The sequence below is a fragment of the Triticum aestivum genome, chromosome 4B (genome assembly GCF_018294505.1).
Source record: "Triticum aestivum cultivar Chinese Spring chromosome 4B, IWGSC CS RefSeq v2.1, whole genome shotgun sequence".
NCBI classification, from domain to species: Eukaryota; Viridiplantae; Streptophyta; class Magnoliopsida; order Poales; family Poaceae; genus Triticum; species Triticum aestivum.
This window is the reverse complement of record NC_057804.1, coordinates 524,018,814-524,038,946: the sequence shown is the minus strand read 5'-3', so window position 1 is coordinate 524,038,946 and position 20,133 is coordinate 524,018,814.

Here is a 20,133-nt window from a genome sequence, read left to right as displayed (position 1 = left end):
GGAACATATTAAAAATAAAACGTAGGGAAGCAACAACGTGAGCTATTGATCTACAACATAATTTGCAAAATACTATCAGGACTAAGTTCATGATAAATTAAAGTTCAATTAATCATATTACTTAAGAACTCCCACTTAGATAGACATCCCTCTAATCATCTAAGTGATCACGTGATCCAAATCAACTAAACCATGTCCGATCATCATGTGAGATGGAGTAGTTTTCAATGGTGAACATCATTATGTTGATCATATTGACTATATGATTCACGCTCGACCTTTCGGTCTCCAGTGTCCTGAGGCCATATCTGCATTTGCTAGGCTCGTCAAGTTTAACTCGAGTATTCTGCGTGTGCAAAATTGGCTTGCACCCGTTGTAGATGAACGTAGAGCTTATCACACCCGATCATCACGTGGTGTCTCGGCACGACGAACTTTGGCAATGGTGCATACTCAGGAAGAACACTTTTACCTTGAAATTTAGTGAGCGATCATCTTATAATGCTACCGTCAATCAAAGCAAAATAAGATGCATAAAGGATAAACATCACATGCAAACAATATAAGTGATATGATATGGCCATCATCATCTTGTGCTTATGATCTCCATCTCCGAAGCACCGTCATGATCACCATCGTCACCGGCGCGACTCCTTGATCTCCATCGTAGCATCGTTGTCGTCTCGCCAACTATTTCTTCTACGACTATCGCTACCGCTTAGTGATAAAGTAAAGCAATTACAGGGCGATTGCATTGCATACAATAAAGCGACAACCATATGGCTCCTGCCAGTTGCCGATAACTCTGTTACTAAACATGATCATCTCATACAATAAAATTTAGCATCATGTCTTGACCATATCACATCACAACATGCCCTGCAAAAACAAGTTAGACATCCTCTACTTTGTTGTTGCAAGTTTTACGTGGCTGCTACGGGCTGAGCAAGAACCGGTCTGACCTACGCATCAAAACCACAACGATATTTCATCAAGTTAGTGTTGTTTTAACTTTCTCAAGGACTGGGCGTAGCCACACTCGGTTCAACTAAAGTTGGAAAAACTGACACCCGCCAGCCACCTATGTGCAAAGCACGTCGGTAGAACCAGTCTCGCGTAAGCGTACGCGTAATGTCGGTCCGGGCTGCTTCATCCAACAATACCGCTGAACCAAAGTATGACATGCTGGTAAGCAGTATGACTTGTATCGCCCATAACTCACTTGTGTTCTACTCATGCATATAACATCTACGCATAAACCTGGCTCAGATGCCACTGTTTGGGAACATAGTAATTTCAAAAAAAATCCTACGCACACGCAAGATTATGGTGATGCATAGCAACGAGAGGGGAGAGTGTTGTCCACGTACCGTCGTACACCGAAAGCGAAAGCGTTAGCACAATGCGGTTGATGTAGTCGTATGTCTTCACGATCCGACCGATCCAAGTACCGAACGTACGACACCTCCGAGTTCAGCACACGTTCAGCTCGATGACGTCCCGTGAACTCCGATCCAGCAGAGCTTCACGGGAGAGTTTCGTCAGCACGACGGCGTGATGACGGTGATGATGTTGCTACCGACGCAGGGCTTCGCCTAAGCACCGCTACGATATGACCGAGGTGGAATATGGTGGAGGGGGGCACCGCACACGGCTGGGAGAGATCAATAGATCAACTTGTGTGTCATGGGGTGCCCCTAGCCTTAGTATATAAAGGAGGAGAAGAGGGGAGGGGCCGGCCCTCTCTATGGCGCGCCCAGGGGAGTCCTACTCCCACCGGGAGTAGGATTCCCCCCTTCCATGTAGTAGGAGTAGGAGTAAGGAAAGGGAAAAGAGAAGAGAACGAAGGAAGGGGCGCAGCTCCTCCCCCTAGTCCAATTTGAACTAGGCCTTGGGGTCGCGCAACCTCCCCTCTTTCTTTCCCTTAAAGCCCAATAAGGCCCATATACTCCCCGGCGAATTCTCGTAACTCTCCCGTACTCCGATAAATATCCGAATCACTCGAAACCTTTCTGATGTCTGAATATAGTCTTCCAATATATTGATCTTTACGTCTCGACCATTTCGAGAGTAATCGTCATGTCCCCGATCTCATTCGGGACTCCGAACTACCTTTGGTACATCAAAACACATAACTCATAATATAAATCGTCACCAAACGTTAAGCGTGCGGACCCTACAGGCTCGAGAACTATGTAGACATTACCGAGACACATCTCCGGTCAATAACCAATAGCGAAATCTGGATGCTCATATTGGCTCCCACATATTCTATGAAGATATTTATCGGTCAAACCGCATAACAACATACGTTGTTCCCTTTGTCATCGGTATGTTACTTGCCCGAGATTTGATCGTTGGTATCTCAATACCTAGTTCAATCTCGTTACCGGCAAGTCTCTTTACTCGTTATGTAATGCATCATCCCACAACTAACTCATTAGTCACATTGCTTGCAAGGCTTATAGTGATGTGCATTACCGAGAGGGCCCAGAGATACCTCTCCGACATTCGTAGTGACAAATCCTAATCTCGAAATACGCCAACTCAACAAGTACCTTCGGAGACACCTGTAGAGCACCTTTATAATCACCCAGTTACGTTGTGACGTTTGGTAGCACACAAAGTGTTCCTCCGGTAAACAGGAGTTGCATAATCTCACAGTCATAGGAACATGTATAAGTCATGAAGAAAGCAATAGCAACAAACTAAACGATCAAGTGGTAAGCTAACGGAATGGGTCAAGTCAATCACATCATTCTGCTAATGATGTGATCCCGTTAATCAAATGACAACTCATGTCTATGGCTAGGAAACTTAACCATCTTTGATTAACGATGTTTGTCTATGTATTCACATATGTTTAATCAAATGACAACTCATGTCTATGGTCAAGAGGCATACTCGTGACACTATGTTTGTCTATGTATTCACATATGTATTATGTTTCCGGTTAGTACAATTGTAGCATGAATTATAAACATTTATCATGACATAAGGAAATAAATAATAACTTTATTCTTGCCTCTAGGGCATATTTCCTTCAAAGTGCTCCCGAGGACACATGGGAACTATTGTCAAGCTAGTTTTCATCACGCTCATATGATTCACGCTCGTTACTTTGATAATTTGATATGTGGGTGGACCGGTGCTTGGGTACTGCCTTTTCTTGGACAAACATCCCACTTATGATTAACCCCTATTGCAAGCATCCGCAACTAGAAAATAAGTATTAAGGTAAACCTAACCATAGCATGAAACATATGGATCCAAATCAGCCCCTTTCGAAGCAACGCATAAACTAGGGTTTAATCTTCTGTCACTCTAGCAACCCATCATCTACTTATTACTTCCCAATGCCTTCCTCTAGGCCCAAATAATGGTGAAGTGTCATGTAGTCGACCTTCACATAACACCACTAGAGGAGAGACAACATACATCTCATCAAAATATCGAACGAATACCAAATTCACATGGCTACTTATAGCAAGACTTCTCCCATGTCCTCTGGAACAAACGTAACTACTCACAAATCATATTCATGTTCATAATCGGAGGGGTATTAATATGCATTAAGGATCTGAACAAATGATCTTCCACCGAATAAACCAACTAGCATCAACTACAAGGAGTAATCAACACTACTAGCAACCCATAGGTACCAATTTGAGGCTTAGGGATAAAGATTGGATACAAGAGATAAACTAGGGTTTGAGAGGAGATGGTGCTGGTGAATATGTTGATGGAGATTGACCCCCTCCCGATGAGAGGATCGATGGTGATGATGATGGTGATGATTTCCCCCTCCCGGAGGGAAGTTTCCCCGGTAGAACAGCTCCGTAGAGCCCTAGATTGGTTCCGCCAAGGTTCCGCCTCGTGGAGGCGGTGTTTCATCCCGAAAGCTTGCTTGTGATTTTGGGGGGGGGGGGGGGTAAAAGACTTCATATAGCAGAAGATGGTCACCGGAGGGCTGCCAGGGGGGCCACGAGGCAGGGGGCGCGCCCCACCCTCGTGGACAGTGGGTGGCCCCCCTCTGGTATTTCTTCCGCTCATATTTTTTATTAATTCCAAAAATGACTTTCATGGAGTTTCAGGACTTTTGGAGTTGTGCAGAATAGGTCTCTAATATTTGCTCCTTTTCCAGCCCAGAATTTCAGCTCTCGGCATTCTCCTTCTTCATGTAAACTTTGTAAAATAAGAGAGAATAGGCATAAGTATTGTGACATAACGTGAAATAACAGCCCATAATGCAATAAGTATTGATATAAAAGCATGATGCAAAATGGACGTATCAAGAGCCTACATGTGTGTGCGTGCTTGGTTGGGGGGTTAGTCCCACCTCGCCGCACGAGGAGCGACGCGGCCGGCTTAAACAAAGAAGATTCATCATGATGGTCCATATCCCTTACAAAGCAAGCATTTATGGCCTTGCTTTTTATTAAGGTTAATCATTTTATACATGTTCGTTTAAATCCAAAAGGGTACATGAGTGACCATAACTTTTTGAAGTCTGGTGGCGTCGTCCAGTGGCGCCGACCTTTAGCGGCAAGGAGGAGGGGGGACGAATACGGGCGAATTGGCATGGGCCATCCCTGTCAATCCAATGTGGTGGGCGTTCCGAGGTGCGTCTGGGTGTCCTCATATCAGCCCTAGATTTGGGCTGGATATGAAGAGTGTCGCCAGTCTGGGTGTTTGGGCCGGCTATGGGGCGCTCGGTTGGGTGGCATTTTTGCATCCAGACACTGATCGGACAGCCCATCCAGGCGTTTGGAGCGAGTATGGGGTTCCTATTATAGATGCTCTTAGCAGGACGAATTCATGGTTGTCTACTAGAACAAGATTTATCTGACTCTGATGAGGGAGAGACGATAACAGCGATGCGCCTTTGGCTCACTCATGTGCTTGTAGTTATCGCTAGGTGGTCCGTAGACCTAGTTGATTTTCGAAAATGAGACTACCCTCGTCCTCCACATCAAGCTATGCACATAGCCATTTTTAGTATATTATTCAACATGACCCGACAAAAAAAGCAACCCAAAGCCACCTATCTGGCAACCAATGTCGCTAAACCTACAATCTTAATGATGTGCCCTGACCTCGTATTAACACACCATCTAATCTTGTGGACACACCAAGGCGCCCGCCCGCAAGCCGAGAGCAACAACCGGTCTGGCGGACCGTGCACTACATGCGCATGCTCTAGAATCAGCAGCCGCCATCTTTTGTCGTCCCACCTTCAAGAGCGATCAACGCATTCACCTTGCCAGGACATTCTAACATCGATGCCACCATGGCGCCAGACAACACCACTGCCCTGCGCTCGTCCCTCAATACGTATCCGCCGGTGAGACTCTGCTGCACCATGCTGCTAAGACTCATCGTCGTCGACGCGTGAATACGACGCCATGCCACCTCCTGATCTAGATCACCGTTAACACTAACCCAACAGTGTCCACCAACCACATAGCTCTCAACGTGGTGCCTAGAAGGAAACGGTGTTGTAGGCGTCGTCACCGCCCACCACAGTTAGGGCTTTCATCTGGGAGGCAAATGGCGTGGTGGAGGTAGAAGCAGATCGGACGAACGTCTCCATGGAGAAGAAATGACACCCTCGGGCATCATTGACGTCACGGCCAAAAGGCTGGCTAGGGATTTCTCCTGATCTGAATCCCCACCTCTAGCTCCATCAACATCGAGAACCCACAAAGATCGCAACCCAGATACATAGGACCACACTGAGCAAGGGAGGGGAGTTGGCGACCAGATCAGGCGCCGTCGGCCGCCAGGGCAGCCACAACCCAGTCAGCATGAGGAGATGAGGAGAAACTACTTGATGTGTGGACCTTATCAACCTCCTCCATCCAAGTTAAAACCTAGGATGATTAGAAAGAATAGATGATATGGGACTGCTATGATCTCCATGGTAATTGCCTAGAATACAGAGAAAGTTGAGAAATGCTTCTCATCTACTCCCTCCGTCCCAAAATAAGTGTCTTGAGCTTAGTACAAATTTGTACTAGAGATAGTACAAAGTTGAGACACTTATTTTGGGACGGAGGGAGTATGAAGTTGTGAAAAATGCTTTATGTAACAAGATGGGCGATGATTTTTCGAGCCATAGCCTGATTTGCTTTGCAAAGGAGGAAATTTCGGATAACATCTCTGATGAGGTATGCTTTGGACAACATATTTTCTATTTCTCGAGTCATTGTGTCCTAAATTTGGACAGATAGAAGAGGAAGTAGCACTAGATCTGGTTCTATTTCAGTCAACAAACATATCTCTCGACCCCTCCGCTTTCCTCCCCGAGGCGCTCCTGCGAGCACCCCCGGGAGGAACCTAGCGCTGCCCCCGTCGCCCCCTTCGCCTCAACCCCCTCCCTCGCTGCCGCCTGGGGCGTCGCCGACCAAAGGCCGCGTAGCGTTGGCATTGGCGGGCCGGCTCTCTCCTGCACACAATTGGGGACTCCGCAGGGCGTTCCCATCTTCCTGGTGGTGCCGGGCGTTGGGCTGGCCCTGCCTCGGCTCCTTCTCCCCCTCCCAGCGTTCCTCGCTAGCGCCGCCTCCTCCCCTCCGTGGTGGTGGGTGGTGGGGGATGGATCTGGGATCCCTGCCCAGATTTGGTGGATGGTGGGGTTGGTGTTGGCAGCGGTGGTCGGCTCCCTAAGCGTGGCGGCGATGAGTCTCGCGGCCTCTGGGCATCATGGAGGTGCCGCCGGCGGCAAGTGCTTAGCATGGTCGTGGCGGCGGCTGTGCACGGAAGTTGTATTCCTTCGAAAAAATCTGGGTGAAAACTTGCTTTCGGCTATTGCCAAGGCTGGCGGTGGCGTCGCTATCTGCATCGTTCCCTTCTTGAAGGCATCGCCGTGGAGAAGTTCAAGGCCACTCTCCGCTACCTCCGGGGAAACCCTAGATCAGATGATCGGATGACGGCGGCGCTCTAGTGTCGCCCCCCCCCTTGGGGTGTCATTCTTGGAGGTACACATGTGATCGAGGGACCAGAGAACAAATTCTTTGGTGGAGCGGTGCTTCATCTCACTCATTGATGGCGGCGGATCTCGGCGGCATGCCGCTGTGGTGACTGGGCATCCGATGCGCGGAGATGGACTCGCGCAGGAGGGTGACGCGGTCTGGCGTCGTGGTGGCGTCGACAGCAGCTAGACCGGGCAAGGTAGATGCATCAATATAGTTCTGCAGATGGATTGGTGGCAGGTGGCTGCGGCGGCCTCATACCCGGCAGGCGTCCTGGTTGAGAAGTGCGCCAGACCGGTGGGTGCCCCATACCCGGCAGGCATCCTGGATGGGACCTCAGGTCTTAGATGGTATGTTTGGCTACGAGATCTGTTTGGTATTAGGCCCAGATTATTAGCATCTCTTCATCAATTGGATAAGAGTAGCGACAGATGTTGCCTAGATGGTAGCTTTAGTCTTACTGTTGTATTACTTTGTAAGGTCTTGTGTGAACAATTAATAAAGTGGCTGCATGCATCATCCAGATGCAGAGCTCGGGGGTCTTTCTCCGTTTCTAAAAAAATTGTGTCCTAAATGATTAATTTACTTTTACCTTTTTTCGTGAGAAGGACCCCAGATTATATTGCAAATAAGTAGTGGTACAACACAACCTGAAAAAATAAGAAATTACAAACGACACCCTGGGGAACCAATCTAGCCACACCTCCAACGCGGGATGAGGGCGTGCCGCCGTCGCCGATGCTGGTGCCCCATGCCGGAGCCGATGAAACCCTTGGTTGTGCACACAGATAAGGACATTAGGAAGTCACCATCCCAGGTCCAAGAGGACTAGCACTCCAAAGACAAGCTAGATGGAACTTCGCCGCCACTTGCACCGGTTTGTTGAACGACAATGATGAAGCATCGTCACCAACGAGGACCTGCAAATCCAGAGTCACCACGCCCCTACAAAATCTCAATGCCCCCATGGTGACGCCAGAGCATGCGTCACCACGACGGGGAGGTCAAAGCAAAAAAAAAATCCACCTCGAGGTCGGCACCGTCGCCGCACCAGCCTCAATTGATTAGCCTGCTACCAAATCCGCCGACGACCGCCTCAGAACAACCCACCAAAATCGAATCTGAAGCAGATTTATTCCACGCCGCCGCCACCACCATAACCGTCAAGACAAATGATGAAAGAGGAAAACCTAGCCCTAACCTAACTACGCGTCATCGACGAGGCAACGATCCCCCCTCCTGCCGACGGATCGGCAGGCGGAGAGAGGAGGAAGCCCTCGACTCACTGGCGGAGGATGGTGGCAGCGGGGTCACCATCGGTTTCGCCTCTCTCGTAGGGGAGGGGAAAGCGAAGCGAATACTGATGTAGCAAGATAGATACTCTTCTACACACGATCGGTCTATGCAAGAGATGGTCTTGTTAATTTACTTTTACTTTGATGATGAATTTATCATAACTATTTGTGTGATAGAATTATGTTTAATGGAAATATATGCTTTTGTTTCTTAGAGCATCTCCAACAGCCGCGCTAAAACAGCGCCGCGCCTCAAATTTGTCCTTTTTAGCGCGCACAATCGATAATTGGCCTCAACCGAACGCGCGATAACCGCGCGCGCGACATATAGAGTATATAGCGCGGTTCGAATTGCCATCATGCGTTGTGTATTTGGTGTGCCCGCTTCCGCGTGCCGCACACTCGAGCCCTTGTGCCGCACTCTCTCCGCCGCGCCATCTTCGCCCCGCCCGCGCCTCCGCCGGCGAATTGACCCAATGGGCGCTCGCGCCGGCACCCCCCTCACCCCTCCCTACACCCGCGACCCCTCCGCCGTTGCCACCGCCGCCACAAACTCTAGCTCGGGGAGTTTTGGCTTCGCCTCCACCGGCGCTCCTCCAAGCACCAGTATCGCGCACAGCCTTTTCATGCCGCCACAGATGACCTCGGCGGCGGGTGGCGTCACGCTGGCGCTCGCCGTGAAGCCACATGCCCCCCTCTTGAAGCTCCCAAATGCGCGCCGCCGAAGAAGAGCAAGGTATCTGCAAAGAAGAATAAGGCGGCGGACGGCTCCGGCTCCTCCAAGCCGTCGAGGAAGAAGCTTGCAGGGCGTGCGACGGACGCGGCGGCTACCGAAGCGCCGGCGAGCTCACTTGTTGAGCCGGCGGCCGACACGCACAAGGTGTTCAAGGAAATGCCCCAAAGGTATAAAATTTCGCCAACTTTTTGTTGTTATTTTTTGAATGCATACATATAGATAGCTTATTTGCTTCGTTGTATATACTTTGTAATTTCAACAATGAGGCATATATGTCAACCATGGGTGTTGGCTCCAACAATTCTCATTGGTCTCAAACCAATGACATGCATTTCGATGACCATGAGTTCGAGGTAGACGAGGATGGTGAAGGCATTGTCGACGCACCGAAAGGAGAGTGGAATTGACCGCTCGGCACGATCTCTTCGCTCCCGGTGGTCGAAAATCAACCGAGATTGTCAAAAGTGGGCGGCCGCACAAAAGGCGGTTGACAAGTTGAACCCAAGTGGCACTAATGATATAGATAGGGTAAGTGCCATTTCATCCATGTCCATCGTGCTTGTTCTTGGTGTTTGTAATGCCAACTTGTTTTTTTTTGTAGTTCAATATTGCACAAAACTTGTTCAAATGAGAGGAGAACAAGAGCAAGAAAGGGAAGATCAAGAAAGGGAGACCACTTACCTTGCCTCATTGCTATGAGGAATTAAAGGATGACGAGAAATGGAAGAAGCGTGATGGTATCGATGATGTTGTGAGAGCAACAAACGCAAGCGAACAATTGAGTTGGATTATGAGGAGGAGGCATCAAGTGATGACGGCAAGAGAAGCCCTATACCAAACTCGGTGTCATACTCCGTTGCATTTTAGCGTGCTTGCTGGAGCTATGCGCGTGCGTTGCATTTTACAGCGGCCGCGGGAGTCAGCGCTGTCCGCCGCGCCAAAATAGACAATCGTCGCGCTGCAAACGCATTTTTAGCGCGCCGCGCGTTGGGCGATTGTTGGAGATGCTCTTATGCTCGTGTACTTGTGCAGTTAGTTTTGTAAGTAATCTAGCCATTAGTTCCTACACATCTTTTCACAAAACAAAAAAAACCTGCATATATTTGCCCCCTCCTAGTATTCACTCTGGCTCCGCCCTGGACCGGACTAGGATTTTCGGATGTTTGGACCGATCCAGGCCAATTGAGACGGCTGCATTGAAGCACTAAGGGCATGTACAATGGTGGCATATGGATACACTAGAACGTAAAGGCGCGCGTTGCTGCGCCCGTGCATTTTATTGGAAGGACAATATAAATGTATGAGAAAATCTGGACATCACAGAAAAGTGAAAAATGAACCGACTTCTATAAATAGTTGGGCAATATTGAAACTTCAGGTACAAGTCGCAAAACTGAGACAGGTGATAATGCCATCTAAGTCAGCACTGGAATGTCATTGTGCATTTGTTTTGTCTATGCATACCATTTGCTAAGGCATTTGAACACGTGGTCGATTATATCTGTGTGGTATCTGGTATGTGTCATTGTTTGTTGTAGCCTTGCAATGGCAGATGCTGTGTGGTAGAGGCTTTATTTTCTGAGAGGGGCTGCGTAGTAGAGGAATAAAAGTAACAAAGAATGATTCAGCCAAGCCATAGGTAGCCAAATTTTTTTTAGACAAAGGTAGGCGTAGCTGCAGCGCTACTTTTTATCACGAAATAGCTGTAGTGCCACGGATCGAAAGTGTGGTCGGTCTCATGAAAAAAAAATTACCACATCGCCTCATGGCCCACTGCAGCCCGGAGCATCAGAAGGCAGCAAAATAAGTCTGCGGAGCAGCGGCCCTTTTGACGTTGGTTTGACTTCGGCCGGCTTTAGCGAGCGAACGAGGCGCAAAGGAAAACAGGGTGAGGTTGGAATGATCTGATTCGTTTATAGGCTGAATCGAACGGTTTAGGATCTCAAATCGCTGTGGACTGCAGCCCGGAGCATCAGAAGGCACCAAAATAAGTCTGCAAAGCAGCGGCCCTTTTGACGTTGGTTCGACTTCGGCCGGCTTTAGCGAGCGAACGAGGCGCAAAAGAAAACAGGGTGAGGTTGGGATGATCTGATTCGTTTATACGCTGAATCGAACGGTTTAGGATCTCAAATCGCTGTGGACTGCAGCCCGGAGCATCAGAAGGCACCAAAATAAGTCTGCGGAGCAGCGGCCCTTTTGACGTTGGTTCGACTTCGGCCGGCTTTAGCGAGCGAACGAGGCGCAAAGGAAAACAGGGTGAGGTTGGAATGATCTGATTCGTTTATACGCTGAATCGAACGGTTTAGGATCTCAAATCGCTGTGGACTGCAGCCCGGAGCATCAGAAGGCACCAAAATAAGTCTGCAGAGCAGCGGCCCTTTTGACGTTGGTTCGACTTCGGCCGGCTTTAGCGAGCAAACGAGGCGCAAAAGAAAACAGGGTGAGGTTGGAATGATCTGATTCGTTTATACGCTGAATCGAACGGTTTAGGATCTCTAATCGCTGTGAACTGCAGCCCGGAGCATCAGAAGGCACCAAAATAAGTCTGCGGAGCAGCGGCCCTTTTGACGTTGGTTCGACTTCGGCCGGCTTTAGCGAGCGAACAAGGCGCAAAGGAAAACAGGGTGAGGTTGGAATGATCTGATTCGTTTATACGCTGAATCGAACGGTTTAGGATCTCAAATCGCTGTGGAGGCTCGTAACTAGCCCCATTATACTGTTTAGTAATATGCTCCATGACAAAAGTAATTTGAGGCATTTGCATTTATTTTTTTCTCCCCAATGCAAGCTACCACTAGTGGGCCTCATTAAGAAACAGAAAATAAAGACTTTAGTACACATGCATCTCTACTTTTCAGTTCAACCTTTTCAGCTTTTGTCACCGGACCACACTTTTTCTCTTCAAGCACCCGTCTCCTGGAGAGGATCCCGCTTCCCTATCCAAACCTACTTTACGTCATATCCGATTATACATGGCATGTGAGGCATCACCTTGAGGCTATGCATTGTACATGCCCTAAAAGTGTCCACACCATCCTGTTCGAACATTTGGAGGAGAACGATGCTGGTAAGTCCATCTCTCCGTATCTATGAACACAGATCTACTCTGTCATGAGATCTTTAGCTATCCATATGTCCTCATGCATATATGCATTGTTATCCCCTGATTGGTTTTTCATTCATTCCTTCTTTTTCCTTCTTTCTGCTGAAAATGATATGTTTCACCCATTTGCAATATTCCCAACGATCAAACTATGTGTAGCTTTCAGTAGAAATGTAGATAAAAAGTTTGTGGGGCCCGAGTATATATGGTGTGTATGTGGAACAGCGAGCATGCATTGCGCATGTTGGCGCCGGGAGGGATCTCTATATCTCCATGGGATCTTTCTTTTCTTTCTTTCCCGTCAACTTATTCGGTCGGCACGCCGTGTGGTTGCAGGTGTGTAAATCCTCCAAAAGCTTGCAGTGTATATGTTCTCCGTCCAATCATCCGTAACGGGTAAGATCCCGATCGGCCGTGAGAATGACTGAAGCATTTGTATTCTTCCAAGTTATGTGTACGTGTTGATTCGCCCTTGTAAGTTGTGTTTTGATTTAAGAGTATTTCTTTCTTTCTTTTTTTGAGGGTTAGTATTTATTTATTTCAGTACATTGAGATTCCCTCTGTCATGCTCAAGCTTCGAAAATCGAAACAAAGAAAAACTGAGACAAGAGAAAAAAACTATATGAAATATTTGATTAAAAAGGCAAAAAATGTTTTTTCTGCTATGGAAAGAGGATGTAGATTCTGTAGAATTTTATTCTTTTTCCCACTTGCGCAACCCGGCCAATGTCTGCACTCTGCATTTGCATTCTTGTCGGTTTTGTTGGTGCTGTTGTGTGGAAGGTGAGCGTCTTCTCGTTGGGGTTTTGGAAGGTAGCTCAGCCCGGAAAGGGAGCGTCAGCAAGACAGCAAGCCGGAGACGGCCACATCGTCATCGACGTGCCACGGCCGGCGATCGAGAGGGATCACAGCCTGGACGATCGACCGCCCACTGGACCGGGGCTTGCTAGCGACTACCACCTCGATTTCTAGCGACGAGCTCCCGTTCATCGACGGCGACGCGCCCCCTGGGCTTCACGTGGGCTCCGACCGGGACACACCATCCAGAAGAAGCTCTTGTCATCCGTTAGCGTCAACGTTCAGTGCGGCGATGGCTTTTGTCAGCGTACAATGGATCTTGCACTACATGTTGGAAGTTGGAGACCTGCTTGATAGCTTCGCATAGTATGGCTTAGCACGGTTTCATGCACGGGAAATATCCTTTGGTTCAGCGTCCTGTAGCTCACGCTCGACCTGATTTTGACCTTGATCCTATTTGTCTCCTCGGCCCTATCTTTACTCGTGTTTGAAAAAAATATCATCGAGACTTTATAAAAAGAAAATCAACTTAACTAGCACGCGACCTTTTTTTTTTGAGGGGAAATCATGCCGCTTTATTTAACCAAAGCTAGGAATCTCATCTGAAACTACATCTAAAATAAAGTCTAGTGGCGAACCCACCCAGATCTCCGAACGGTTCTCCCCTACCCCTACTTTCGCTAGCTTATGAGCGGCTACATTCCCAGAACGACGAACCCATAACACGTTGGCCTCCTCCATAAAACGAAGCAACGCCTTTGTCTCCTCCACCCAAGGACCTACCGCAGACAAGTTCCTCTCTGGATTGTTGAGCATCCGGACAAGGGCCAGGCAATCCAGCTCAACATGCACCCATCGTAAATTTAGATCATTCGCCATTCGAACAGCTCTTCTGCACGCCAACACTTCCACCATCTCAAGATCAGCAGTATTTGGGAAGAAGTGGCACAACCCGACTCGGAACGCCGCTTGGTGATCACGAAGGACCGCCCCACCTCCTCCTTTCTCCCCGTGCCTGGACACCGCACCATCGGAGTTGATCTTTACCCATCCAGCAGTAGGGGGTTCCCATCGCTGGATAGTCTTTGGCTCCGGTTGTGGCACCCTCGTCTCATGAGACGCTCTCCATTCTGCAACTTGCACTTACATTGTACCTAATTTCATATGGTTGTGCTATTTTCCTCCCATTTCTTGCCTCGTTTCTTGCCAGCCAGAGGCTATATGCCGCTTGGAGCTTCAACTCCTTCTCGTCGCCTGTCGCCCGAGCAAACTAGTCAAGTAACCAAGAGGCTAGGGCTCGCTGAGTCTAAATGTGTCGTGGTGGCTCCTCTAGTGTCATACCCGCATGTGCCCTCAACTGCTCCTAGAACAAGACTGAATGTTGGCAACCCCAAAATCTATGCATCATAGACTCTTCCCGGGCACACACAGCACGCGACTTGGAATATTTGGGCTTGGCCCAATAAATAAATCCAAATAAATCTTATAGTACGCCCATAAATAAGTGGTAAATGGTGGTGCAATCTTTAGTCTCATCCTGAGAGTGAATCTCTCCACTCCACTAAATGATGGGCATGAGGAGAAAAGTGAACACCACGCACGCTAGCCTCGCGGGCGGAAATGGGAAGAGACAAATGGCGCGGGCGTGCGACATGCGACACACGCGTGGATGATCCGTCGAAATCTGGTTGAAGCGTAGTTCCTTTTGTCGTTTTATTTTTGGTTTCCTGGCAAACAATAGTATTGTTTTCTTAAGTAGTACGTTTACAAGTTGGAAACGTAATCGGTTTGGATTGTGATTGTGACACGAGACCGCGTTGGCTCTCCTATATATATGACTTACCGGCCACCATCAAAGACACAATGAAAATGTCGTCTCCCTTTTTGCGTCGTCAACATAGTCTACTCCATCCCAACGTCGGCGTCCATCGGCGAGCAGGAGGACATGTCTCTGGAAGCTCTCGTCCTTGTGGTCCTGCATCAGGAATGGGCGAATTAGGTTTTCGAAAAGCACTACACGCGACTGCTCACGTCATTCATCAAGAATCGTCTTCCGTCAAAGTCAGGCGACATCACGCAGCGTCTTCTCCATCGTCATCGGCTTAGCATCACCAAATCAGTATATGTGCCATGATTTGGTCCAATCTTTAATCTTGTTTATTGTTGCATGTGTGATGTTGTTGTTCATTCAATCTACTGCATCAAGTGTGTTTGACATATGCATGCTAATTGTTACTTTCATCGTGATTTATGAGTGATGTTGTTGTTCATGTTATTTCTGCATCTAGTATGTTCGACATAGGTATGCTAATTGTTACTTTTATCATGATTTATATTCTAAAATTAATCATTAACTTGCCTAATTTTCCAACAGTTTCGAGAGTAGTTATTTTTAGAAAATACACCTAAAAGGCATCTCGTCATTGAATACTATCTAAAAAGTACAGCATACAATACAATGAAAAGATACCCAGACACAAAACGACCAGCAAACAAGAATTACATAAAAAAATGATAATGTCCATCTTCTTCCTCCAATTGTACATCGTCTATGAGAGTTTGAGAAATGCATTGACCCATTAGTAAGGAAAAGGAATACTTCCCAACATTCTGGCAATACCAGGCTAACCGGCTTTGAAGACCACAATATCCATTCAACACTAGAAATGAGATCTAGTAATCACTGAAGGAATATCGATTGGGGCATCACCCATGCTACCTGGGATTGCAATCCCTCACCACTAGTCCAGAGGGTTGGAGAAGTCAAGCCATGCCGCATAACAACTCAAGAGAGTGGGCGAAGTCACCGCACCAAGATCCACCCAATTGCTTCACTTGATTGACATATCAACTACAAGAGCTGGAGAGAGCCAATAGATTTGCAAAACCTACTTTCATAGGTCCTTCGTCGGTGTCGGATCGGGCATTGTTGAGGTAGGCATAGGCCAAAAGACCTTATTCTAACGTGTAATTACCGCCGTAACCTCGTCGATGCCGTCGGTGAAACAAAAAAGGTAAGGAAGTCAAGAACCTACTACTCCCGTCGCGGACAAACCGTTGGACATGGGAGAGGAGGGGGACAGGGATGGTGACATGAAGGAAAATTGACGACTATGGTTAGGGAAAGGGTGTGGTGGTGTCTAGTATATTTTTATCATGCTTTCTACCTATTTTCCGAGAGCCGTTGATGTGGTAAGATGAGTACACGACAGACGATGAGGGAAATGAAGGGGAAAGAGAAAGAAAAATGGGTAGAGCAGTAGAAAGATGGAGGGGGCGACCTCGCGAGGACCGACGATGGTAATGTTGTGGTCAAGCTAACAGGAGACTAGAGCCGACAAGAACTACGGGGGTCCTTGGGTTTTTCAAGCAAATGAGTAGGAGCTCTACCTTTTCATCTTCACTTCTTCTTTAAAGTAGAAGAGGATTGATCCATAGATAAGAATAATCGGTCAAAAATTATACTCCCTCCGGTCCATATTAATTGTCGCTTGGAGGGAGTACAAATAGACTCAAATCGGCTAGCTCAGCTAGATCTAGAGATGCAACATGTCGACAACATGAGAAATAAAGCGCACACACACGCACTCAAACACCCTCAAAGCAGTGGCTTCGACTTCCACCGAGAAACGCTACTCCGTGTCCTTGGGTTTAGAATAATCAAGGCTCAATTCTTTTTTTAACCTTTACAATGTTTAGAAATCCGATGCAAAATTCACAACATTTTAACCGACCCCAATAGTCATGGCGTTCCCACATTTCCAAAAGGAACCCCAACGACCAATAACGGCCTTCTCAGACTTGACATTGATGCTTGCGTTTTTTTGGATTTATTTCAGGCCTTCCAGCGATGTGCATTTATCGGGGGTAGACGTTCTCATCAACTACAAAGGCGTTTGTGGCGATTTCGTCAATCTCAAGACAATGTGCCGGCCCAGCCTCGCGGAGTACCCATAAAGCTAGGTGTGCGTGGGTGCGTTCTTAGAGATGATTGTATATGTGTATAGTATTGGAACAAAACAATGCATGTAGCGGACAATTTCGTGGCCTCAATCGATCCATCCTCAAGGCTCCACTGGATCAACACAGAATCATCCACCGACTGGGACGGGAACGCCAGCCATTGGCCCCTCCAACTTCCGGCCTGTCGAGTTTAGCTTCCGTCCACCGACCCGGCACGCGCGAGACCACGGGACTCCGCGCGACGCGGGGCCAGAAGCCGCTGGCTGGGTTCTGCGTGTTTCGTCGGCAAAACGCCGCTCTGTCCCACTCGCGACTTGTGAGTTGCGATGGGCCGATGGCCACTTGCGAGCCGTAATTCGCAGCGGAAAGCCGTTGTGATGCTGCGTTCGCACAAGGTGCCATGCTACATGGCTTCGAGTCGTCAGTTCGAAGGCGTCGCGGTAAATAAAGTTGAAGAGCACGGAAATTTAAGGGCTGTTTGGTTTGTGACTAATTTTGCCAAATGTTGCCACATCTAAAGCTAGGTAAGTTTGACTAACTTAGGTGAGTGTTTGGTTCAAGCCACACCTTAGACAAGTCACACTTGAACCCCACATGGCATGCACACAAAAAATGTGGCAAGATTCCCTTAGGCTTGCCAACTTGTGACTTTTATTTTGATGAACTAACCTTAGGCAAACTTGGCAAAAATATGTAGCAAAGTATGGCAATGCTAGGCCTAGAACCAAACAGCCCCTTAAAACCGGGGATGGGAAAGCATCTTGCGGACTACGGATCTTTGTGTCGTGAGTGGGCGAGAATGATGGCCCCTTATCTCGCGTGATCTGTGTGTATCAGTGATTCCTTCCTACAGAGAAAAATTGAACCGGATTTGATGCTGGACTAGAAGAAACCAACTGATCTTCCTAGTGCATACAAAATTGAACTGGATTTTATGCTTTTCTTTAAATATTAATTGAGGCACAAATATGCCATGAGCTGTACTATTTCAAAGCGAATAACAAGAAACCACAAGTTGAGGGTTATTATCTCAGTTCTCTCTCGAAACAGGCATTCACCTCGCTCCGCTTTATATATAAAGCAACCACCGAACATAGTACATAGCAAAGTGATACAAGATGATGGGGTAGCTCTCAAATAATGCCTATCCTAGAATACCCGTATCACGAAGGACACAACTAGGCTGCCGAAAGAGAGCATGGATGGTCTGAGTACAACGCCACACAATGCCCTAAAACACCTAAGCGCCACGACAACGCCCTAAAACCCTAAGCTCCATGACAACATCACCAAGTGTCTCCGCTACCGAGTCCAAACGGACAAGCGTTTTCACCTGAAACCTTGACACGGAGAAGAGCACCTCTACGACGTCTTCAGGATGAGAGCGATGCTCGTGGGCGTCACCGTCATCGGTGACAAAGCGCGCAGCTTTCGCTCGGCAGTTCTACCGTGCCACCATGAGGACTCTAGGACAGACGCGAAGAGAGCAGATCCCTAGATCCAGATCGGGGCTACGCCACTGCAAAAGACGGAGAGCACACTCGAGTCACCACCTTCACACCTCTTGCCGCACACGCGACCAACAAGGGAAGCCACCAGCGCCACTACAATGCCCGCACGGAGAGCCAACCATGCGGACCGCCATCGGGGACCGCCACCCCGGCATCCATGTCAGAGACCCCGTCCACCACTCACATCACAGAGCATCCACCACAGCAGGAGGAATAAAAGGCGGCTCCTATCACTCCTAGCCCGGCATCAGCCGCGGGATCTAGGTCGACACCTCCATGGTAGCAGGCGCCCACACCTGCATCTGCAGCCTATCCCGGTGGAACGCGGGGACACGATCACGTGGCCATCGGTGACCGCCATGGAACACGCTCATACGACGCCATGCCTGTGGCCATAGGCACCGGTCTACCCAAAAGAGACCACCGCCATCGACCACCGTACACGCAAGGCGAGGTACCTCACCGCTCACGGGTTCGACCCGGACCAAGCCCACTATCGCCTACCCGGAGCTGGAGCTCCAGCCCGTCCCGGGCCCCGAACTGATCCGCCCGAGCACGAGCCCCATGTCCTGACCATCTCCGCCGCGCAAGCCGTCCGCGTCGTCAGCCTAGACCTAGGAGAAGGGAGGAGCTACCACCACCTGCGCCCCGCTGCCGAACGCAAACGGTGGCCGCCTAAGCTCCTGCGATCGCCTCACGCATCCCCCGCGCAACGGGCTGAAAAGATCACGGCAAGGCGAACTCACCCTCGCCCAAGACCCTTTCTACAGCCCAACGGATTCACACCATAGGCATCTAAAGGAGGCTGCCGAGCGCCTCACCGTCGGCCGACGGGTGATACGTCTCCGTCGTATCTATAATTTTTTATTGTTTCATGCCAATATTATTCAACTTTTACATACTTTTGGCAACTTTTTATATGATTTATTTGGACTAACTTACTTATCCAGTGCCCAGTGCCAGTTCCTGTTTGTTGCCTGTTTTTGTATCGCAGAAAATCCATATCAAACGAAGTCCAAACGTGATGCAACTCCACGGAGAATTATTTTAGAATATTTGTGATTTTTGGGACTTGGAATCACCGCAAACGGAGGCCCACACGGCCCACGATACACCATGGCGCGCCCCAGGCCCCTGACGCGTGGTGGTGGGTTGTGCTCACCTCGTACGCCGGTTGGAGCTGTACTTCGGGTGCAAGGAAGCTTATATCAGGAAAAAAGATCGTGTAAAAAGATCAGCGCAATCGGAGTTACGAATCTCCAGGAATATAAGAAACAGTTTTCGGCCAGATCTGCGGAGCGTGAAACAGAAGAGAACAGAGAGGGAGATCCAATCTCGGAGGGGCTCCCGCCCCTCCGCCGCCATGGAGACCAAGGACCAGGTGGGGAACTCTCCTCCCATCTAGGGGGAGGCCAAGGAAGAAGAAGGAGGGGGGCTCTCTCCCCCTCGCTTCTGATGGCGTCGGAGTGCCGCCGGGGCAACAATCGAGACGGCGATCTACATCAACAATCTTGCTACCGTCAACACCATCACCTTCCCCCATCTATATTCAGCGGTCCACTCTCCCGCAACCCGTTGTACCCTCTACTTGAACATGGTGCTTTATGCTTCACATTATTATCCAATGATGTGTTGCTATCCTATGATGCTTGAGTAGATTTTTGTTGTCCTATGGGCCAATCGTGATCTTGGTGGTATGATTGTATATTTTATTTATGGTGCTGTCCTACGGTGCCCTCCATTCTCGTGCAAACAT